We start from the raw sequence: 26,078 nt of genomic DNA, 5'->3' as shown, positions 1-26,078 counted from the left end.
AAATCACTTACTGTTGAGTTGCTGTGAAACACTAGCCCAGTGCTCTAACATCTGGACTAGCAGGGTACCCACTTAAGAAATCTTGCACCTCACCCTTATTTTGACTGGGCTTCCCTAAAAAAAAGTATTATTCTGATTTTTAATAGTTAAACTGTTTAGAGTCAGCTCAGCACATGTTATGTAGCTTATTATGGAAAACTCCTTCTTTTAAGATAATTTAGTCTTACCAAACTGACTCCAATCAGAATAAACATTTAAATTCAGAATTTTACTTCAAAACTAGGACTCCTTGAATCTTGGGAGTCTCTACCATAGACATAATATACGTGGACGCCTCATTGGCTGTGTTTGCCCACTGAGTCCGCCATATTGCCAGAGGCAAGATCGCCTCACAAGCATTTATAAGTATGTGAGGGAATTTGAGATTTTCGGAATAAAAAGCACTCGTGTTCACTTGAAATGGATTGAAATGGATTTTGATTAACTGTTCTTGTACTCGGTGGTCTAGTGGCATCCACTGCAACCAAAAAGGAACGAGGTCTGAAAAATAAAAACATAACAACTGACAGGTAAATTTGTTGAATTATACTGACAGATTAAAAATGTATGCTGTTACGGTGTTCTCCTTAGTGTTAAGTTAATGTGTTATTGTTTTTTTAATTTGTTAAATCGATGGCAGCATTTGTAAAAAGGCTGTCAGAGTTTTTACCTGTCTACATATGAATCGATGAGTGATAACCTAAGTTCACGAGTGCTGGTGATGGTACAGAGAGTGAAAATTTTGTCAGTTTAGTTTATCTGGCTTATGCTACTGCGCTATAATATACTGTATGTACTTCTAAGCCAAATAAAGGTGGAAAACATATTTCAAAGAAAAATCCATCTACGAACCAGTACAGCTCAAAATATAGCTTTAATTTAAAAAAATACAGAATTACTGTCATTTCATTGCTAGAATATAAGAATGTAGATTCTGCATTTTCCTCAGAAAATCTCATCCATTTGTTGTCTGTTTTTTTTATTATTGTTACTTACGTGAACATAGATCACTAAGAATAAGACAATTAATTAAAATCAATTGAATGTAATTGTTTTTACATTTTATTCTAAAATCTCACATACTCCTTGTCAACTTATACTGCCTTACATAGGGGACTTGCCTCTAGCAATATGGCTACATACAGCCAGCCAGTCAATAAGGCGTCTAGGTATATCATGTCTGGTCTCCACCAGATCCTACAAAAAATTCTGTGTGTCAATGAAAAAGCTTGAGATCTATCTATGTAGATCAGGGGGGAATTTGTTTGGATGTTTGGGGAATTTTTTTTGTGACATTTTTCTGGCATTTTAAATAAAGTTTGTGAAATGCATTTATGTGTGTTTTTTTTTTTAATTTCCTAAAAAATGTTTGGAGGAATTTTCAGGCAATTTTATGGAATTTTGGAGAACTTGTACATTTTTAGTAATATAATCAGGAACTTGGAGGCAGGGGTCCTTTAAAATTTCCAAATTTTGAGGTACTTTTTACATGATACTTAAAAACATTATTTTGTGCAGAAACATGACTTTTGTGAGATTTGTGGACGTCATTTTTGGTAACACTAACTCCTGTTTAAAGACAAGACTGAAACTCATCAGGCTATATTGATACTGAATAAGTGGGAGAACGGGAAAATTAATTCTAAACAAAATCTCAGGTGTCAGCAGGTTAAGTTAAAGCCTTTCTCTAGCCAGTAGAAGGATGCATTTCAAGAGCCTGTAAATAAATCCTCAAATAAGTATGTTAATAAAGTCATGTTAAAAATGTTCTGTTCTCACATGTCAAGCATTACATGCATTTTCAAGATAATTTATTTCATAAAGTAATTAAAAAACAATCAAAAACAATGTTAGTGCAGAGATGATAATGCAGTTCCACAGACTTTAATCAATCTTCCACATTGTTAAGCATTTAATAAATTTACTGGTACCTAATTGGTCCATTTTACAAAGATTAAAATGAGAAAACTAATTTCTGTTATTGTAAAACAACCACAGGGTAGGTAGCAGCATCCACTGAGAATTAAAGAAAGAGAGCATGAGATAGGGAGAGAGTTGTTCTATAGCAAGCCTGCTCTTGCGTCTGCCTGGCTGAGCATGGAGGCGTTAATGTCTCACTAATCACATTAACACACAACACTCACCCAGTCATGGGGATGGAACAACATGCATTCTCTCCATGGCTTAGGAATCATCCGCTTTTTGCTCAGACAGAAGCATTATAGCGTCAGCAGTTAAAAAACAAAGATTCCTTGATGGGATCAGAGGGAGCTATCGAAAAGTACTGGTCCCACAGTTAGCTGAAAAGATTTATCGTCTGTTTAGCGCTGGAGGACATTGGAAATGAGCAGACAATACAAGGATGTATAATGCGCAAAAGAGCAAAAAGACCGCTTCTGCTGACAGTTTGTCAAGGCCTGACTTAAAGTAAGATAGGATCAATTTTGAGCTCTGAGAGGCTCAATGTGAAGAGGAGCTTAGTGGTGGATAGCTATGCCAAAGGAAAGGAGTTGATGTATTCAAGAACGATACATTTTTTTAGGCAAATTCACAGGCAGGAAGGGGGTGGAGAGGGGAAGTGTTGGTGTCTGCATTCGGTATTCTGTCAGAAACTCTTAAAATGCCGCGAAAAAGCTTGATCACTTGTCAAAACATCTTCCTTTTAATTACATCTTTCCTGTTTTTTCCATTATGAGAAGATGATCAATTAATTGCCATTCTGGATTTAAAGGAGCTTGTATCGCAGTCTTGACTCGAGACATTGCTGACACTCTCTAAAATATGCATAAGAGACAAATGTGAATGGCATCAGTGTCCACCACAGGAAGCCTTACTGTCTCTTCTGTCACGTCTGTACGAGTCTCTGCCTTGTGTTTAACTGGTCTCACACTTTCTTTGCCGGCATCTGTGCCATCTCAGAAGCGGGGCCCTGTCTCTTCTGCCTGCCCACCTCCTAATGTTATTTGGCAGAACAAAAGCTCCGGCGCTCATGCCAACAATCCTGCCGAAGGAACTTCTTGGGCATATGAGTGGAGTTGTGGTGGAGGTAATATTACCGCTCTCAACAGTGGCTGCCTGTGTGTCAGGCTATGGACACAGAGAAGAGGATGTTTGTCATGTTTCTTTTGTTTGTGGTGCATTCTCCTCTGTATATGCTCCCATCCTCTGGTGTCTGGCCTGTCTGTCCTGCTCCTTCTTGGCTTTTTTATTCCGCTTTCTGTCTATGGATGCTCACCTCCCCCTCATATTCTCATATTCTTTGTTTGACATCTCGTTTTGAGTTGTTGTTTCTCCTTCTCTCTCTCCCTTTCCCACACCCTCTCTCTCTCTCTCTCTGCTTGTGTCTCTTTGATGCCCTCCTAGTTGGTTGAATGACTGAAGCCATAAGGCTGTTCCACCCACACACGTACGCCGAGCTGAGCTGTCCTGTGCTGCGCTGTTAATTCTCCAGCTCAGCCCATCTGAAAGAGAAAGGCAGAGTGTGACTCAGATGCTAAGGTGGGTGGTATGGGCCCAGGTGGGTGGTTAAATAGGCTAACTGTAGCTTCTCCAACGCACTCACTTTCACACAGGAGATACTCCGATAAGTAGCTGAAACACTGCAAATTGGAGACGTGAACAGCTTTCAAATGTGATTTACAGTTCAAAGATGGTCGCTGTTATATCTCTAGGTTGTTTTGGAGACGAACCAAAGCTCTTGATTTGATTTGCGGGGATGACTGTTACTTACTATGATAGCTTCCTCAGCCTCAGAGTCTAAATGACATTAGCAGATCAGCATTATCATAATCATCCAAAGCATGCAGCACTCACAGTTGTTTCCATATTTGTCACATCACAAGAAAGTGATGCGTATGAATTAAATATTTGATTTTATTAACTGTTCCCAATTCTGTGTGGAGTCTGCAGCAGACAAAGCTTGAAAACATGCAGAGATTTAAGAAAAGTAGAGGCATTTTAGTGGTTGTGTTACAGAGATATAGATCTAGATTTACTCAAGATAAAAGGTAAACATTATCTTATAGTCCTGAGGTATACCAAATTTAAATCATGATAAGTTTGTGCTGTAGGCCCACATACACACATCAAATGCTGATAGACAACGCAGCTCTTCCCTCTCAGTGGAGAGGTTTTAAATTTTTGCCCTAAGTTATAGATTTAGATTTTCACTTCCACCATGGGTAATTCTCCCTGACAGGCTAAAGTGACTAAGTAACATCGCATGCACTGGGGGAAACTGCAACTGGCTTATCTTTGAACATGATTATCTTTATATAATTTGGCTGTCTGTAAAGCAGAGTGTGAGTCACTATCTGAGGGCTATGTAACGTCTCTTTTCTAAACCCCACAACACACAAAGCCTTGCATGGACTTTTACCTTGGACTGACAGTGTTCTCTTTAGTGAAGCTCCAGTTCAGGGATAATGCTTTGTGACCAACATTAAATTCTTACTGGAAAAACCAGGATGCACTCTACATTTGCTCCAGTTAGTATTTTAAGAAATCTAGGAGGGCTGTTTAGCACAAGAATAAGGCTTTTTAGGTGAAAGAGCTCTGAATGTTAGGTTCCTGTGGCACATAGCTAGGGTTTTACGTTTTCTTTGACATCCTCTAAAATTAATAAAATCCAGTCATTTAAAATGTTTTTCACAGGTAGGTTTGAAATAATCCTTTCCCCTACCTTTTGATTTCTTGGAACCCTAAGCCAGTTTTTGCAATTTTTGGTCTGTCTTTATTATCAATGCAAAATGCATGTAGAATCTCAACCCTTTTAAGCACAATCAAGCTTAACTCATCTATTTTTTCCAGGACAACCTAGACTAGGGCTGAATGATTTGCAAAAATAATCTAATTGAATTTTTTCCCCATAATACTGTGATTATGTCCCTTGTCTTAAACTATATATCTTTCAACAAATTCCAGCAATATGTCATTCTATATTATACCCTACAGTCAGTCAGGAAAACTGTCATTCTACACCAGACATTTAACAACTTTATTGCAAATTGGATATACAGTTTCTGATCAAAAGATGCTCCCTAGGTTAGTCAAGCAGCATGCTTTTACTTCCCAGGAAGCACATGGCTAGAAACCCCCACTCTGGATAGATACATTTATGACAGTGCTTATCAAAAACAATGAAATTATATCAGAAGCAATTAATCCATAGCAGCATGAATCTGAATATGAGGGTGCAACAAGCTTTAAGCTAGAAAGGAGGTAGCTGGGGTGGACGTGGTTAAGCTTTGCTAGCAGCAGCAGTGTGGTGCATCAGCATTAATGCAAGCAGGGATTAGTGAGAATTAAGTCATATTTAAATACACTGCTGTGTTGAGAGAAAGAGCTGTGATTGGCTGTGGGAGCTGGGAGGCGATATGCTGGTATCAGCTGGCTATCAGCTGATCGTGGCTGGAGTTGTGACTTCTGTAAACTAATGCAAAGCTTCATCACTACTAGATTGAATCAGCTAGGGCAGAACAATTTAAAAAATATCTAAGTGTGATCATTTTTGCTCACCCTGCAAATTTGTTATCATTGTCTTTATTGAAGGGGATTATCATTTTAAATCACCTGTTTTGATTAAGAAAAACATACAAAAAACAAGTAAAGAAGGATTTGTGCAAACCATTCTAATAAAAGAACTGATGCTTGAATGTTTGCATAATGTGTATACAATCTGCTGTAAAAATGAAGGTATATTGGATTTAATTTCCAAGCTCTGACCTGGACCATCAGAATATGTGTGTGGCAAGTATGTCAGATGAATGTATCAAAAGTTATATGACTAGAAAGATAGAGTTAAAGAACAAAACTGAAATTGAATGTCATAAAGCTTTGCACACATCCCAGCCAGAACAGTAATGAGCAAGCCTTTTCATATCTGCTTAAGGTCCTATAGTTCCTATCTGTAAGAAAAAATGACAACTTGCTGACAAACACAACAGAAACTATCATTACCATATATCTCCATTAAACCAATTCAAATTTTCTGTGCATGTGTTATTCCAGTGCATAAAATGCACTTGAATCCAGTTTTAGCAGCGCAAACATCATCTTTTCATTATTTGGGTCATAGAGGACCATCTTGTCTCTTGTTGATCTTTGGCTGGCCCTGATTGGTAGCTACTGCCAAGAAAAACAATAGAAGAAGAAATTGGAGCACCATGACTGGTCAATAGGCTAACAAGAAGCTGTTGCCTTTTTTTTTTCCAGTGTCAACTGGAGTAGGGAAACAGTCTGAAATCAATGCCGATCCCACTGTTGATTCTTCAAACACAAGCTAGTAACCTGACATGCCAGATAGACTGGTTGATATATCAATTGCATGGATATGTCACATTCATCTGGGGTAACCATACAAAGCATTTAAAAAGGGTAGGACTCTTCAACATATTCTTGGAAGGTGATTGGACAAATGTTCTGTCTGTTACATTCATGACGAGCCATTCACAGAGACTAGACTGTTCGGGAGGTTTAAGAGGACTTTTTTTGTTGTTGTTGTTGTTTTAATCCTTTTGGTGCTTAGAATTTGCACCTACTTTCAACCTTTTCCTGGTCACATCAACCAAAGAAATCAAAACACCTGTGTAGGTTTACAGGGCCTTAAAAAGAAAAGCAGGACATGAGAGTTTTTGAGTATTTGTCTAAGAAAAAAGGTATTTATATTCACCTTACCAGTGATAACATCACTGTCTTACACTAAAGCTAATCATGCTTTCATAAAATTCATAACAAGTAATCACACTGCAGCACTCCAGTGAGCTTGTCTTGATACCAATATGGTTGTCTTTTTCACACAGCAGTACCTTGTTTGACGAAGACATCACCGATCCTGTCTATCCGACACCCGCGACCATCTGTTGGGAGCCTGTGGTGGAGCCTTGATGGCTGTGCATTTGAGCGGTAATTGAGCCTGAAATGTGCTTAATAACGATTGTCCTGCCTAATACGCCACATCAGGAGCTCAGAGCAGCGTGACAACCCGGAGCAGCCCAGACAGGCAGATAGGAGAGATGGGCAGAAAGCACATTTCTCCTCCTCATTAGCCTCCAATAGCTAGGAACAGCCCACATCACTGGGGGGAAAAACGGCCTCTGAAGACCTGCTCTGTTCTGGGAATTGTAGTTCATTTACATGCCTGTGTATTGTTTGGCAGAATACTAACAGACATCTGCATGCACATATTGATTTTATTTTTTCATTGTATGACCTTGTATTGGCCCCAGCTAGCAATTAACAAGTATAATTACAGACCTAGTAGAAAAGGCCAAGCTCCTTTATTTCACATATCTTATGTCAAACTCAACGGCCGAGCTTTTAATGCAACCAAGACAACTTAGATAAGCTCGTTTCTCTAATTGGTCACATAATGAACCTCCTTTTGAATTTATTTGTCATGTTCAAATTGATCCTAGCAGCTAAAGCTATGAACACATCCTCTGGGAACAAGTTTCCTCGTGTTATTAATGGTTGTAAAATGAGTTGTACGTATTAATGCCTTCTAGTCCGTGATGGGGGTCTCTGTGCACCATGACAGCTGCCCCAGGAGACTGCATGGCAGTAAGAGGTACTTGTCAGCAGTGGTTCACAGACAAAAAGGCAGGCATCTCCACGGTCAGCAGGGGACAGTGCGAGGGATCAGAGGGCGTGATATCCTGTCCAATGCACCCGCTGAGGTTCCAAAAAGCTCTGCACCTGTCAGGCACTGCAGGGAGTTGGTTTGACAGCGTCACCCTCCTAACACAAGAGAACGCCCCTCTCCTGAGGTGTACAGTTATCATCACGGCTTCTGTTTCACATCTATAATCAGTCGTTCAAGCTGACAGAAGCACTGTGTTTTTGCCTGCATGTTTCGTTATGTTGAAGCTGAAGAGATCAGGGTTTTGGAAGGGTAATTGCCTCACAAAGTGAAGTGAGTCATGAGGAAATGAGCATCCTCAGAGAAAAATCTGTCTTACAAAGTAACTCATACACACAACAACTCCAGCTTGCTGGCGGAGCATTACTTATTCCCTCTCAACTTCCACTGCTATTCATTTTCCAGTCTGTTCAGCTTACAGTGTGTGGGTGCCGCTAACTCACCTAGCCGCGCGTGTAACCTGCTCAGCAGTAGCTAAATGTTACTCTGGGGATACAGCTTCATAAGAGCAATAGCATGCATCACAGAGACCACATTTAAATACCAAATATTGCCCATTCGTTTCTCCCTCTCGTATCGCGGAGGAGCGCACAGCACTGTGTTTAGCACAGGCCGGGGGGATTTGAGCAGGCAAACAGATGGGACCTGAGAAAAGGTATGGATAAGGTACAAATGCACAAATGGGAATTCCCACGGGAGCTTCCTCCTCATTCTGGTACCCACTTTCATGGTGTGTTTAGTGCCCTACTCTGTATGAATTATGAACAGACTCGCAGACTGATTGTGCAAAGCTGTGAATACAAAGTGTTTTGTTCAATGTGGTAACATTGAGACGGAGAAGTTCTTGTTTTTCTGTGCATCTGCTTATTAAAGTCTCCTTTATAAAAGACACTCTGATGTTGTTCTTTTAAAAGTCAGAACTGTATCTCATTGTTGCACAAAGTTACAGTATGCATTACAAAATGCAACTTTATTCAGAAACCATTAAGGGAAGAAGTTCTACCTCTGCGTCTCAGGAGAAATACTAAACTAGGTATACAGTGGCGCGGCAATCACAGCAATCAGCGCTCTTATTTCAGGATTTCTCTGGACCACACCGCCCTGACAAAACACATGTAGGAGCAGAGCCGACAAATCTGGATACAAGATGGGCACTCTGACCTTCCCCTGGCACGCCGCCCACAGCCTGCAAACCCACTCAACATGACGGGTATGTGCGCGTCTCTACTGAAACCATGGCAGGCATAATTGCGCCTCCTGTCCAAGAGCGAGGAAGATATTCTTAAGGACCTTTTCTCTGTGCATCTCAGTGAGACACGACAGAACAAGAGTGCTCATCCTCATCTATGGATCAGACCCCAAAGGTCCCTTACTTTAGTCGGAAATGTAATGAGACATTGTTAACTCAATTTTCACAATTTTCAGAGGAAATGAAAAAGGCTTTTTTTCAGCTGAACATCTCTACCCTTTAATTCTCTCGTCTGGAGTCTAATGTAGGGGAACAAATGTGACTCTTGCACTTAAAATGTCAAATGTACAATGAGATTTAGTAATACCCATTTACCATAGGACCATCTGTGTCTAAATGTAAGTATGTGTGAATGTTGCATATACTGTATCTTATATATCTATCAAAGTATTTATGGGTACATTTATACAGATTATTTTGTACATATTAAAAAATATGAAATCACATTTTATGGTTGATTTGGTTATTTGCTTAGTTCTTTTATGTGATAAATTTTTTTGAATATATGCACATAGTACATTTGTTTATTGTTTTATTGTATGTGTGTGCATGAGTCTATTTTAAATCAAACTGTTAAAGGTGGAAACAAAGAATAGTCCTGTCTTTCTTTTCTAACTGCCCATGGACTGCATAAAAAGATGGATGACACAACATCTCCCCAAAAGGGACGCCGAATATATGTAATATTTAAAGTGGCTGCAGTACAGGTCAAAGCTCCACAGAGGTCAAATAGGAAAACCAAAATTCACATTAAATGACATTTTCTCTGACAAGGTTTCCACCTTCATAGTAATTTGTTACCTTTATGTTTAACAGTGCCTATAAGAAGTATTTACCCCCTTGGACGTTTTACCCTGTCAATGATTATATAAATTAATCATTGTCAATATATTTTGGCTTTTTTGACACAAAGAAAAATTACAAAAATCTTCTTTAATGTCAAAGTGAAAACAGATTTCTACAAAGTAATGTCAGTTAAACAAATATATGTAAAAGCAGAGTCACAGATCACATCACCAGGGCCAAAAAAGGTGTGTGTGTGTGTGTGGGGGGGGGGGGGGCTCTACCTTTGTGCAGCACAAGGAGATTGTAGATTGACTCTGATAATAGGCCCCCAACACTACTCTTCTCAACTTTTCTGATCCACCTAACCTGCATGCGTGAGCCCAGCCACCAACAGTTATGACAGATAACATGATTGTGTTCTAGTCTTCTGCTCCTCTACTACCACCAAGAACAACCAATGGTGGTGAAGAACAGCGTATGACACTTGTTATAAGATCCATTGTGGAGTGCAACCAGAAGGGCAGCCAGGACAAAGTTACAGGTGGCAATGTAATAACACCACTTACATGCCTGGAATATACACTAAAGTGTTTTCAGATGTTTTCTGCATGTTTTTGCTTACACAGACACTTGGGTATCTATACTTTACTGGAGTAATTATTTTTCAGCCTACTTTTTACTTCTACTCCTCACATTTTCAAGCAATTATCTGTACTTTCTACTCCTTACATTTTGAAAAAAGCCTCTTTACTCCTATTTCATTTCAGCTTGTTTTCATTCTGGCTTGTCATCGTTCAAAAAAACACAAATAAAAAACCCAAAACTATCCAGATAAATCGCACCATCCGGATAGAGTGAATTTGATTGTGGTTGGATGAGAAGTATAAACATAATACCATTCTGACACCCTATTGGTTTGTACGCGATCCACCGCACCTGTGCACGACACAAATCAGTTCACACTCCAGCAAGGAAATATCAGACCTATGTAGCCTAGTACGAAGATGTCCATGGCAGAGGCTGAAGAGAACTCGAGCAAAATGTCCCAACCAAGCACCAGCGAGGAGGTTGGTAGTACACATGGTTCTTGAATGTATTTACATTGTACTAAAATGCGTTCATTTTCAATGGGCATAAACATGGCTGAAACAGGTGCAACATTTCAATAAAACATTATAGTCATTATGGCCTTTAGAAAAATGTTTTTTTTTTGGGGAGGGGGTATTGCACTATAGGCCCCTGTGGTGCGGCCTAAGCTTTTGTCCTTAATGGCATTTTTTCCCCCTTACATTACTTTTACTTTTATACTTTAAATAGCTTTGAAACCAGCACTTTTACACTTTTACTTGAGTAAAAAGCTTGAGTTGATACTTCAACAATGTGAATACTTTTGACACCCCTGTATGAATCATTCCTCATTTCTGAAATCTCAAACATCGAGCTGAGATATGGCCATGGGTGCTCTGGTTTTTCAGCTTGAGTTTCTCCTGCCCTCTCCATTGCAGAGTTTTGTTTGAATGAAGGCGGGAGAGCTTGCTACACAGAGCGAGGATGACATAGCCTATCTCCAAAATCCATCCCAGGTGTGAGCGGTGACTGTGATTGGTTCCCTTCCGTGAGGAGCACAGCGTGGGGCCAATTGCATTTTAGAAAAGAAAAACACCAACATCTGACTACAAAGCTATGCTGAACCTAAAAGGAACGAGTAACAAAGAGCTTCATAGAAATGTAGAGGAGTCGAAAGTACAATATTTGTCTTTGAAATGAAGTGGAGTGAAAGTCATAAGTTTAAAAAAAAAACAAATACTCAAGTAAAGTGTAAACACTGAAAAAATGTACTTAAGTACAGTGTTCAAGTAAATGTACTCCGTTACTGTACACCACTGGTGCGGACAAGGCCATATGGTCTGCATCACTTCCTTGTATTTAAGAAATTTCCATGGCTTTCACAGCAAGCACACAAACTCACACCTGAGACAAGATCCCAGAGTCAATCTGTGTCACGTGCCCTCTGAAAGGATTGGGCACCCTTCAAAAACAGCCCTGCTACAAAGGATTGTTCATGACACCAGCACGCGGCCAAGGCCAAGCCATGGTGAACCATGTCACTGTAAGCTCAGGGAACAAATGAGGAGTAAAGCCCATTTCAGACTGGGAGTGTGACGTGCACGTCTCGACCGCAACACTTGTGGATTTTCAGTTTGATTGCATGTTAACAAGTCAGGGCTTTCAGACTGCCTGCATGTGCGCCCATCTCGTACTGCTGATACGCCCAGCTCAGGCATGGAGAGTTTAGAGATTCGAAGTCTCGCCTATTTTTTCCACGTACCGCATGTGGCTGTGGACCATATTAGAGAGGAAAATGATAAATGGAGAGCCATATTTACATCATTGTGGCAAATATGCATATAGAATGTGTTTCTTGATAACCATGAGGAAGGCCACAAGCTTAAATGTGCCTGTTTGATAAAGTTGTTCTCTAAAGAGCAACTATTTATGAAGCCTTCTGTCTCCACACTGGTAGAATATTTCACAGGAAAGATAAACACTGTATGAATTTCTGGTTTGAGGTTTGTGCTTTTCAAAGTAAAAGCCCGTTTTAGCATTTCTATAGAGAAACTCCGTTCACTTGTACAGAATGCTTTTATTTTGAATAGTTCCCGACAAACTTCTACTGTACACTGAATCAAGTTGCTTTTAGGAGGGTTTATTGAGGTAAAACTTAAGAAAGGACAGGGCTTTGAGAGTAGGGAGACGCAGCTGGCACACAGAAAACTAGCGCCCTTTTAGAAAGCCGCAACGGCAGGAGCCGGAGCTGACACAATGGGCAATGGGTCTGACTGAAACACCTACATTCATAAATAAACAGTTTAAGACAAATGCTTTTGTCCTGATAGCATTACGAAGAAAGTAACATGGTTTAATAGTAAGTTGAAAAGTATCAAATTTTCAAAATGTTTGTCAATCTCATTGCAGATTAAATTTTCTTTGCATACATTTCTGTCTTAATTATACTGAAGGATGTTTTTCACATGCCTCACATGGTGTTTGCATGTGATTGTATAAAGAAGGCAGCTGCTAATTAGAAGCTTCTTGTCTGTCAGCCTCTTTCACACATCATGTCTGCCCTGTGATGTTAAGCTTTAGGCCTGGAGGCCACAAAAGAAACACACAAATGTTGTTTGCTTTACTGCTACTGCTGCTGTGTTTAAAGTCCAAAGACTTTTTACATCTGTATCTTTCTCCTGCGTTTACATGGTGCTTCTGCCCACGCAGACCAAGCGTGTATGTCCAAAGGGACTACAATAAGAGCAGACATAGGGTGCAAGGGAATGTTGTTTTCCTGCTCGGAGCAGGACTCACCACCAGTGATGAGGGGAGGGATCTGAAAGTCACAGTCTCCTTGGTAACAACATGTTTCTTCTAAAGCTCATTCACAACTATTTAAATCACTTTAATCAGTGAAATTTCCAACACAATTACACCCAGAATGAAAACGTGTGAATAAGCAGCTCAGACCTTATTCCCTTTAAATGAAGGTTTGCATGTTGGTAAAGATTTGGCATCATGACTAACACGGCAAACTGAATCTAGTTACAACACATCTACAAAACATTGAATGTATGAAAATATTAGACAACATTTTTAACCTGATCTCAATTTAAACTTTTGGTTATGTTTCTGAAAATTGCATTTTCATTTATTTTTTTCCTTTTCCATTGCTCTCAACACTTTACTTTTTTCCTTATTGTTCTCTTTAAATAGGTGTAAGTGTTTTAATGTGTTGTTTAAATGGTTTTTATGTATGCAGGATTTTGGGTTGCTTTTTCAGTGTGATTTGTGAATAAATGTCGACTTTTGGAAATCTAAATAAGGACATGACATCTTCACTGATTTTTTTTCATGTGCTATTGGTGAGGTTTTTTAAGGGAAAAACCATTCATTGTATCTATTTGCACATTTCTAAATGTTGTTTGAAAAGTTTGGACCCCAATAGAAGTATATGTGACAAGACTTGTCTTCACTGATACTTTGTTGAAATAAACAGTTAACTAGAAAAGCACTCAGCGGGCGCAGACCTCCGCCATCAGCCCTATCTCCCCATAGTAAAGAATCCTTTAAAAAAATTCCTCAATCCAGACGGTGATCCAGATCACTCCCAAAATCTAATCAGTTCTTCCTTATGCCATTTCTGACATTTCTTGAAAATTTCATCAAAATCCATCTATACCTTTTTGAGTTATGTTGCTAACAAACTAACTAACAAACTAACAAACCCTGCCGATCACATAACCTCCTTGGCTGAGGTAATAAATATATTAGATATATATTTTTTCAGAATGTAATATGCTTTCCTAAAAAATATACTGTAATGACACTGTATTCAAATACATACTTTAATAAGGAGTTAGTCTGCTTTTGCAGCTATAACAATCTCCATTCTACTTGGAAGGCTTTCCATAAGATTTTGGAGTGTTTCTGTGGGAATTTGTGTCGGTTCATTCTGTAGAGCATTTATGAGGTCAGGCACTGATGTTGGATGACAAGGCCTGGCTCACAATCTCCACTCCAGTTCTTCCCAAGAGTGCTTGATGGGGTGGAGGTCAGGGCTCTGTGCTGGCCAGTCAAACTGTTGCCACAACGTTGGAAGCATCGCATTGTCCAGAATGTCACAATGTCATTTAGCAAACGTTTTTATTCAAAGCAACATTTATTTAGGCGTGTTCCTGGCATTAAAGACCATACCCAAAGGTCCACACTGGATACACATTGTGCTCTGAAAGTGATTTAAAAAAACACAGAGCCATCCATCCATGTATGTGTCTTGGTGTGCTGAAGCATTAAGTTTGCCTTCCCTTCTCCTCTTAACTTTACAGTTGGCACAGTGCAGTCAATGCAGATTCATAAACAAATTTGAACTTTTCAAAATCTAAAAGAAGGGATACAAAAAACTCATGCAATAATTTAAGCTTCCGCTGCTTTCCAATTTTTCAATGAACAGTAATTTCCACATCTCATTTGAGTAAAACCTCCCTTGTGCTTCAAATGGCCATGACATGGTTTGTACAAAGAGCATATAATTAGTTTAACTTAATCTTACATAAAGGTTTCTTTAACCCTACTTTCTTGCACATTTATTATAAGGTACCGAGAAGCAAAATGAAACCTCTCGGCAGGTGGACGGACAACCCGACGGGAAAAATATGTTTCCAAGCTGAGCTCTAACACATCATTACAATCATCTAGCCAGCTCATGTCCTTCCTCACTACTAAACAACTAAATTGACACCAGCAGAAAGCCTGCACTTCACCACTGACACCGTGAGGGGGATTTGGTCCTGTGGGGATATAAATACCTGCCAAATCATGAAATGCCAACCACTGAGAGATGGAGGAGAGGCCAATCAGGTGAATAATGGCCGGTGTTTTTCTACACCGGAGCTGTCAGCACCGGTTGCCATCAGTAGTAATGTCCACCTTGAAAAACTCTAAGTGTGCTGTTTGATCAATGTTGCCTGATGGAAGCGGGAAAATCAAGCCCATAAAAGGGCCCTTGGATGCTAAAAAGGGAGTGAGACCTGAGGGAGCAGACGTTTAAATGTATGGTGAGAGGATTATTGACGGCTGAGTTCCGAGAAGTACAAGTGTTTGACTTTACAGCACTTTCTCTTGCTGGTTATTTGCATGAGCAGTGCACCTGTACGTGTTTTGTCCTTGCAAGAGCATGTGCACAAGTGATGGCTTTTGTAAATGTAATTAAAGTAAAGAACGTGTCCAGCTGTAGCACCGAGCTGAGAGACAGTTGTGACCTTACTGTGTGTCTCTCAGATCGTGCCTCTGTAGTTGAAAAGTTCATCTTTTCAAACGAAGTAGACACTGCAGAAGTGTCTCGAAGCAGACAACAAGAGAAGAGAGAGGAAGTGATGGGAAAAAAATAAGTAAGTAGCAACAAAGTTTCTCCTCTCAGCCAAGAAGAAGGCATGTTTCTGTGTCACTGTTTTTCCTTTTCATGGCAAGGGGAGGAGAGCCAAGGTCGAGCGTGTCAGTGTGAGTCAAGCCTGAAAGTGTGAAGACTCCAATTAGACATAGCCTCGGGTCTGACTCCAAAAGACAAGGATAACACACACCCCTCTGCGAAAAATGTGCCAAACAACACATAGTGCAAACACTTACACACAAACACTGCACATGCATGCACACATGCATACACACCACATCTTCATGTCCCTGTTTTACATGAAATGCATGTTGATACCACAGCTGTTTGCACCCCATCCATCATCTCTAGCAGGCAACAGGCAGAATTATTAACAAGCGAAATCTGTCATGCCCTATTAACGCAATAAGGAACCTGCTATGGCAAGTAAACAATTTATTAATGTATGGCTGATGTATCTAATTATCATGTGTTTGAAAAAGACCAAATATTTATGATTTCACAGTCAATTTGCACTTAATTGAACATGTTACCTGTAAAAAAAAAAACACAGCATTGATTATTTTATGAGCACTGGAAAGCTTCACAAAGTTTATAGAGGTGGGTTCCTGTTATTTTTCACTTTTTTGTGAGGACATGACATCTTAATTGATTTTTTTCATGTGCTTTTTGTGAGTTTATTTTTTAAAGGAAAATTCTTTCATTGCCTCTATTTGCACATTGCTTACAAGATTTGTTTTCTTTGATACTTTGTTGAAATACATGATGTATCGAATATGATATTTTTAAGAATCAAATATGCTTAATATTTCACTGTTTTCATGCATCGGGTAATCACTTTAAAATTATGATGTAAACAATGTTGCCTTTTGAAAATGGTCACAGAAGCATGAGGCTGCATTAGAGACAATGCTTGCTTTTATTCGAAAGAGCAGAAACCTTTGCTGGAAACTCAGCTGCGCATTCATATTGACCAGATTAATATAAAAAAAAAAATGTGATGCATCTGTGTTTGCAGTTTCCACAAACTGAGACTCAATCCTTAAAAGCAAATCTGTTTTATATACCAATTATGACATCAATAATGGTATTATGACATCAACAATGGTTTTCAAAACTACTACAACACTGGAAATATGGTGCAGTGCAATGTCCTTGTAAGCAGTGTTGGCGATGTTAGAAAGTAATCGTTAAGAGTAATTGTATAACTTTTTTAGATGTAACGTAACATTTTCCTTTTGTAATTCAAGTAGTTAGTGATTAATCAGTTTTTCCACACAGGTAATCTATTACTGATAAAGGTATTTTTTTGTCTCCTTTAATTTCATTTCATTTTATTTAATTATTTGTTGCAGATTCTTTAATTTCAAAAGAATATGCACTGCTTCTGTTTCTCTCCTACCTGTTGCAACATGGAGCTGTGTGCCAGCAGAATGTAAACATACGTCAGCTTGTGGCTAGCTGATTAAAGAGAAGGCAGAGAGGACAGCATTAAGGCTCATTTATGCTCTTCATCTGAAACACCTTCTGTTACTGACGGACAGAGCAAACTCTGTGCTCATTTCGTCCAATTTTTTTGTCTGTTCTTAAAAAGCTTACTGATGCAGTGTAGATACCAGATGTGTCCAGGCTGACAGGTGTGTTGCTGCGGCCACTGTGATGGGCTGTGGGCTGTTCAGATTGTGATCATATTAAAGAGCTATTACTCCTGCTTGTTGCTCCTGTTATAACACTGCAGAGTTACAGTTAGAGAGTTATGGTACTTAGCACATTCAAAGGCAGCTGTACAGTCTGACAGCTACATGTTGTATTTGCAACTGACTTGTGGAACAAGTAGTTGAATTGAGATTAGGTTTTTTTTTCATTTCTTATAAAACAAAAACACTCTTACACGCTACTTTTGTCAGTATGCAATCTAGTAATGCAAAGATTTAAAAAGCAATGCTATCTAGCACTGATGGTGAGATACCATACCTGTATAGTGACAATTAAATAAATGACTCATCTTGCTTGAACAGTTTCATTTTACTACTAATAAAAATAGACTCTGTTTCACTGAGCTGAGATTGTAACCTTTTCTTCCAAAAGTGATATATGTATTAGGGTGACACAGAGTGACCTTTAAGCATCACAATGATGATGTTCCCATGTGTAACAGTCACACCACAGGGGAAAAATGGCAAGCACAGTCCAATAACATGCATGATGTCTCCATTTCATTGCAACAAAAACTCAACATTTTCATCTTTCTTTACTTGTCTGAAGAAAAGTTTACCCTGAAATAAACTAGAAACTCCTGAGACCTACAAGTTACACAACTGCAACCCACAGGTTTATTTGAAATAAAAAAAAAAATCAACCTGTTTCTCTGCCTCTTCTGTCCCAAGCTGATGTCTTATTTCCTCTCCATAAGTGTGGTAAAAGTAGAAAGGAGGATTGGTTTATCAGCTATAGTTGTTTTTTTCCTTCTTTTTTTTTATATATTTTTTTTTTGTTAATACATTTGAACATGACTTTCTTAGATTCACCTTAATTGTCATAATTGCGCAAATCTGATCAGCCAATACCTGGGATTTTCATGTAAACCATCTCTAGGGTCTACAGAGACTTGTCTGACTACTAGTCCCCCTGATGAAATGCCAGCAGTCAGAGAAGAATGACCAGACTGGTTCTAGCTGATAAAAAGACAACAGTGACCCAAATAGCCACTCATCACAACGAGGTATACAGAAGAGCATCTACAGCTGCAGAGGACCACACCAGGCGCCACTCCTGTCAGCTCAGAACAGGAAACCGAGGCTACAACTCACACTGATGAGTCTTGAATTATGCTGAGATATTGTGATGGGATTTGGTGTAAATAACACGAGAGCATAGATCCGATTTGTATCAAAGATTCAGGTTGGTGGTGGTGGTTAGATGATGTGTGGCATTTTTTGAGCACACCTTAGGCCCCTTGGTACCAATCAAGCATTATCTACATGCCGCAGCCTACCTGAGCATGATGCTGTCCATGTCCATTCTGTATGACCACAGTACCCACCCTCTAATGGCTAATGGTGCACCATGTCACAAAGTTCAAATCATCTCAAATTGGTTTCTTGAACATGACCGTACTCAGTCGGAATAAGGTCAGATCTCATTCCAGTGTAGGACCTTTGGTATGTCATAGCTGCAACACTTTGCTGTGCTATCATGTCAATATGGATCAAAATCTCTGAGGGATGTTTCCAGCACCTTGTTAAATCTTTGCCACAAACAATTATTGCAGCTCAGAGGGCAAAAGAGGATACAACCATGTGCTAGGAAGGCGTACCTAATAAAAAGGCAGGTGAAACTTTATCACAGGGGCCAAAACAGTGCAGTGTTTTTTTTCTTCCAGTATTTTCAGCACTTGTTTGAAATGAACTGACTGTACTTTATATAACAAGCACTTTCAAGTGTTCTAACAACTGACAGCACTTTAACACACAGCTGATACAAAATATCAATCAGAACTCAATCAATCCATCAGTCAACGTTTTGGTATTCAAGAAATCACTGAGGGGGCATCCCTCATCTCAGTGATGTCAAGTCAATCACCAAATGATCTAATCCTGTTCATACATAGTCACTAGGCCCAATCTGGGGTACGATTGCCCAAGGACACTACAATATATAGAACATACAAACATAGCCATTGAACTTTCTCTACCTTTATTAGTCTTTCTTGCCATTTCTTTTAAAGTGTAACAATTTCATGATGATGGTGAGATGTAAACGGTTGAGATTTGAGACGTCAAGCATGAGCTGTTGAATGCTTCATGCTTTCTCGATAGATAAGAAAATAAAATCTTATTTAGAAAGCCTAACCATCTGCCTGTATGACTAAACTCCAGAGCTCCAGTATCAAAGCCCTGCTGTTTCTATACTCACTGTTCATTCTGATCAATTCTGTTCAATATTTTGTGAAATAAAGATAAAGGGTAATATATATTATGAACAGAGAAGGTTTAAAGGTTCAATCTTTCATAAAAGCAGCCTCGGTAAGAAAACGTGTCTTCTTTCTTAAAAAGTAGATCATCGAAAGCTGTGAGCAAGTTTAACAATCCAAAGTCACTCTGTGTCTCCTGTGTTCTTGTGTCATTCTGGAGCAGTGGATGGATTTCAATTTTTTTGTTTTTCGGGAAAAAAAAAATCAGAGCTGAAATATCACACAGTACAGCTGCAGAGTGAGAATATGGACTCTAAAGACACGTTCATGCACAAATGCAGAGCAGATGTCCAGAGTACAGTGTGGACTTAATGAGCCATGAATGATACGAGAGGCAAGTGGAGCTGCCTGTCCCTGTGCATTCACAGACAGGCAGTGGTGGGGGCACATCTGGTACCTGCCCCCCCACCCCCCCTCCCCTTCTTCCTGCACCTGTGCTTTAGAAGCTCAGGGACAGTGGAGAAGCAAACTACAATTATTACATCAACCTTGGCATTTGTACCCATCTGATGTTCATCTATTGGACAGTCTAAGAGAAGTAGACCAAGACCTTATTTACTGCAACATACAGGCATTTAGACTCTCATAAAAGATATCAGGATGAATAAAGCTATACAAGGAAATGTGGGAAATCTGTTTTTCAGTATGCAGTTTTACGTTTAAGGTGGCTCGATTCTACTCTTAGTGCTTTATTTCTTTTTTTGTACTTTTTGTATGTGATGAGATGACACGAGTGCTAATTGTCATCAAGCATTTATTTAAAGCATACCACTCAAAATGCCAAATTACCAATTATTACTCAGTGGCTGAGGTAGTTATTTGTCTTACATAATCCTTGTGTATTCGATCAACCGTGGCTTTTGCAATGTGAGATGTTTAAAATGACTATATCATGACCATCAAGTATAAATTAAGTGTAAGTTTAAAGCAGTCACTATGAAATTTTCTCATCAGTTTCCTTCTCCCATTGTCTCCAAACACCTCTCTGTTACTATGGTAGAGGATTAGGGGCAGAGGTGGAGAAAAAAATAATGCTGGGAGCCTCAAGATTAAAATTGAAATGTCAACATTATTCTTAAAATGTTGAAAGAAAGTAAAACATTTCCAGAACAAGGTTGCAATATAGTCGAAATGATGAGTAAAAAGTTGAAATTCTGAGAATAAAGTCAAAGTTTCCAGGGCACCTTAGCAGTGCTTAGACACAGAAGAAGAGAACCTGCACTGGATCTGTCAGGTGGCAGTGGTTTGAATTTAGAAAGGAAGACGATGAACAACACACAGTCATCTGTGAAATTTGCTCCTAGAGTACACTGAGATCACAGCAGTAGTAGCACAACACATTGCTAAAAACATAGCACTAATAAGTGTTGTTGAAAAGTCAGGATTTCAATATTTCATAAATACACTTGACCCGAAGTATGATTTGCCTTTTTTTCTGAAAACTCCCTGGGAGAGTTGTGCATGTCTGTAAAAGAAAAGGTGGCCCAGCTGCTCACAAATTTGATCCACAACTACGGAGCCTTATATCAGTTCACAGGAGAGCTCCAGGTGTAAGGTCTGAAAGATGATCTCATGTCATGGAACTAGACAGAAACTCATCCAGTATGCATCAGCACAGATAATGGGGCTAATGTAATCAAAGCTGTGAGCCAGATTGGGTGGACTAGACAGCATGTTTGGCCATCGGCCGCACCTTGAGATCAGTGAGTTTTTGTTTGCTCTTAATGGGGAAAGTTTTGTGTTTTATGATGAACAATTGTAAAACAGTTCATAATTTTTCATTCACAATAAAAGACTGTGAACATATTTCTTTATTTTTTTCTTTTCAGAAAAAAAATATAAATAAATAAAAAATAAAGCCTTTTTCTGAAGCCCTGTCATGGCAATAATTATTTTTATTTGTAAACCTTGTGATTGAAGGCTTTTTCAAAATCGGAATGTGTTCTAAATTTAACTTGATATTGATTTTACCCTTTCTGCATACAAATAAAAAAAAAAAAAAAAAACATTGGAAGGGTCAGCTTCAATCATTATGCTGGTGTTATTTTATAGCTCAAATGGCTGGATTAAACATTCATACAGCAATTTAGAGGGGATTTCAAAATATTGTGACATATATCATGTATCATGATGTACTGGCTAAAAATATTCCGATACTAGTTATAGGGTTTCAGTCTGAAATACTTCAGTCGGGGAATTCCCCTTTCATAACAATCAGAAAAACTGTTAAAATTGACTGCATGGGACTCTTTTCTAAAGCCCATTCCTGCTCGAGTCCTGACCATTACCACCTGCTCCTGCAGTGCATGTCATCCACTCCCACCTGCATCCTGCATAGATTCTGCCAATCATTGTCAAATATTCAGAATATTCAGAGCATGTTTATTTGGTGGTAATATTGATATGCTCACTTAAGCACCACCCTAATTAAGTTTCCTCTCTGAATAAAGGAAACCCTAAGAAAACAATCACATTCTTGTCATGCATAAGGGTGCCACACATGGATAAAAACAACAGCAGCTGGGAGTCAGACTGATAAACTCTTAGTTATGGCTTAGTAACAGCAATGTCAACCGATTTAATGACCTTATTGACTTATCATTTATTTTAGTCATTCAGTGGTGGAATTGTTTCCTGATCTCTGGAAAGTCTCTGCATCATAAAAACTGCAATGCACTTCCATTAGCTCCCACAGACAGTAAGCTAATCTTTACTCTATTTATGCCATCTATTACCGTCCTCATCATTAGATGCTTCGTGCAATAAGGCCAGTTTGCATGGAAAGGGGTGTTTTTCCCCCAAATTACTGCATAGGATCCCAGCATCTCTGCATGCTGGTGTGTATGATAGGCCAACAACACACAAGAGGAGCATTAAAGCTGTGCCTTTTGACTTATTAACAAAGTTTTAGTGCACTTCATCATCTCATCCAAATACATTTCCTTATAGGCGTGTTTTAGCAAAGTCCAGTTGATTTCCAGCTCTGTCACTTATTCGTACAAGCTCATGGCCAATGGAATGAATTCAACTAAGGTATGATGTCATTCTCAGCTCCAACATCCAAGGTAAATAGAACGCAGCAGACATCATGACTCAGCGCAACATTTTGGGATTTTATAGAAAATCTGTATCTGTATATATTTATACACACACACACACCATACAGACACTCCTCCAATTATAGTAGTAAGATAAAATTACCAAAATTCAAAGGAAGTGTAGTAAAGCCCCCTGACTACAGCACCCTGACAACATCGCTACATGAATTTAACCCAAAAAATAAAATGTACAAAAAGAGCCAGAGATGTGAGCTTCAAGATCCATGATCACTTGCATTTAAATGTGAACAAGACCATCACGCAAATAATAAAAGCTGCGAGAGGCCAGCTTAGAAGTAGAGAAATCTTTCTTTCCAAAGCAGAGACTTAAAAAAGCCTTAAAATATCACTTGAGTCACATTATGAGCATAGAAGGACGAAGAAGGGTTTGCGCGGAAAAGTTAGTGGGAGGGGGGCAGAGGGATTCAAAAACGGAACAAAACAAAACTAGAAAAGCACTCGGAGAGCGCAGACCTCCACCATCAGCCCTATCTCCCCATAGTAAAGAATCCTTTACAAAATTCCTGGATCCAGACGGTGATCCGGATCACTCCCAAGATCGAAGCAGTTCTTTCTTATGCCATTTGTGACATTTCCTGAAAATTTCATCAAGATCTGTCCATAGCTTTTTGAGTTATGTTGCTAACAAACTAACAAACCCTGCTGATCACCTCCTTGGCAGAGGTACCAAAAAAAACTAAACTTGAAACAAAATAACCCATGAAACAAGGAAATTACAGCATATCCTCATTTCCATTAGACAGAATGTCTGAGTTCCTGGATGTCTGATAGTTACAGTAGCTAAATGAACGAGGCTTTCATATAATCACCACACACAAAAACAAACAGCACTCTAGGCTTCATCAGTACTGCACCAATGTCAAATAAAACTCATGCTCTTTCAGGTGTCAAGAGGCTGACTGCAAACACCAAAGCAATCTCATCATCTTCTGTCGGCAGAAAAGAAAGGGTGAAAGAGTCTCCCTGATCATAGACATCCTGGTCACCCGTCTTACCAAGGCCCTTCTGCTCGGTTTGGCAGGGTGACCAGCTCTTGGAAGAGTCCTGGTTGTTCCAAACCTCTTTCAGTAAAGAATTATAGAGGCCACTGTGCTCTTGGGAACCTTCAGTACAGTAGAATTTCTTTTTAGTCTTCCCTTGATCTGGGGACGGCTGAGCTGTGCAGGCAGTACTTTTGACCACATGGCAGGATGTCCGAATCCCAATCACATGTATCGGATCGGGGCCGACACTAAGCATTTTTAAATTTCAATTTGATCTGATCAGCCCAGCCAATCATTTAGCGGTCTATAAATACTTAAAATGTGAGAGCGAAAACAGTCCGACAGCCAGCATCTGTAACACGACTGTTTCACGAGGTGGTAGCAGCAGAGCTGCATTTAACTCTACAAAATTGATCTGTCATCTGCGAAGTAAACATGCAGCAGAATACGGTGACTTCACTACAGCAACAGGCAGCTACACCGAAGCAACACACTTCAGAGGAAAGACAAATACCCTCGAGAGAGCGATAAGGCACAAAGATAACAGAAAAGGTGGTCGAATTCATCACACTGGACAACCAGCCCATCTCCGTGGTGGAGAATTTGGGGTTTTATCGTCTTCTTGAGCTTTGAGATCCATGCTATGCCCTGCCGTCTCGACATTACATTACTTACACTGCGTTACCGGAGCTGTACAACAAAGTAGGTGACAGCATACTAGAGAATTTTAAAAAAGCAACTTCACTGCCGTTAGCTTCACTACAGACATTTGGAGCACAGATGTCATGCACACTAGATTGAGTCCTCCACCTTGGAGTTAAAGTGTGCAGTGTTACATGCACACCAGTTTCATTTTAAAGTAACAGTGGGTAAAGAAATAAAAGTGAGGGGGGAAAAGTGATGTAGCAGCTCTAGTTGCACTTAAGAAATTGCACTGAAATAAGAGTGCTTGTATTTTATATTTGGGTTTTATTGCATTGTTAATGTTTTGGTTCATGTCTGATTAAGCTGCTACATTTTAATAAGGATTGTTGTTTTGAATCTGTATGATTCATATGTTTTTGATCCTATTCAAGTTAAACTGTTTACACTACTTTAAAGTGGAGTTGGGATGTTTTGAATTCGTTCATTTGTTGTGATTAGAAGTTAACTTCTAAGTGGAATTATAATACTTAAAATTCATTTATTGAATTCATATGTTATTGTGACTATTGGCTCTGTTACACCACCTCTAAGTGAATCTGAGGTTATTTGAGTTCACTTTTTTGACAGGTCAGGTCATTCAGCTGACCACTTTAAGTGGATTTTGATTGTCTGAATACTAAACACTGCACTAAGTGAATATATAAACTTATTTTTTGACAGCGCTATTACACCATTCTGAGCAGAACTGTGATTTTATGTTTTAACAGGAATACTGGCTGTACTGAGTTAAATGGAATAAGTCTGAGATATCTAGTATTAACAATTGAAACTGTAATCTAGGTAATTATGAGTATTGGATCGGGACTCGGTATCGGCAGATATTTAATATTAAAAAAATCAGATTGGGATTGGAGGCCAAAAATGCTGATCGGGACAACCCTACCACATGGTTTGGTTTTTGCGCTGATATGCATTATGACAGCTTTGCAGCCTTCTATAGAGAGGTTTTTGCCTTTCCAAATCATGCACAATCAGTCTAAGTTACCACAGGTGGACTCCAATCAAGGTGTAGAAACATCTCAGCAAAGATTTAGAAATAGGAGGAACCTGTGCTTAATTTTCAAATGCTTTTGCAAAGGGCCTGAACACTTAAGTCGATTTGATATTTAGGGGCCTGAGCAGCAGCAAGGACCCTATGTATCTTTATGCATTATTTTTCTGGTAGAAGGACTGCTAATCTGGGCTTTAACATCCTCAAAAACTCATGAAACTTTCCAGAAAATTGTCCCCCAGTGGAAATTTTCTTATTTTGGTTGAATCATGCAAGTCCATCAAGCAGGGCCCCCACAGAGGCCCCAGATATGAGACGGGGGACTGGGTAACAGCTCCATGCATGAAAATGGGTACAGATATCATGATTAGATTAACAAAATAGTCTGAGGGATTTCAGCTGATTGGCTCCAGATTTATACCAGATAACCTGAAGATCTAAAGTTGTGTGAACTGTGAGTTTTGGCCATAGGGCTGGGCCGTGATCAGAGCCATATTTAAACTACTTTATTTGTACATTTTTTGCAGTGAAATCACCAAAAATGCCTTATAACTTTTTAATGCTAAAGTCAATCATCACCAAACTTCACAGGGATGATCACACATTGACTATGAATACATTCATATCATACTCACTTTATCATGCAGTTCTGAGGT

The sequence above is a fragment of the Cheilinus undulatus genome, linkage group 5, assembly GCF_018320785.1.
Source record: "Cheilinus undulatus linkage group 5, ASM1832078v1, whole genome shotgun sequence".
Taxonomy (NCBI): domain Eukaryota; kingdom Metazoa; phylum Chordata; class Actinopteri; order Labriformes; family Labridae; genus Cheilinus; species Cheilinus undulatus.
Note: the sequence above shows the minus strand (reverse complement) of the source record.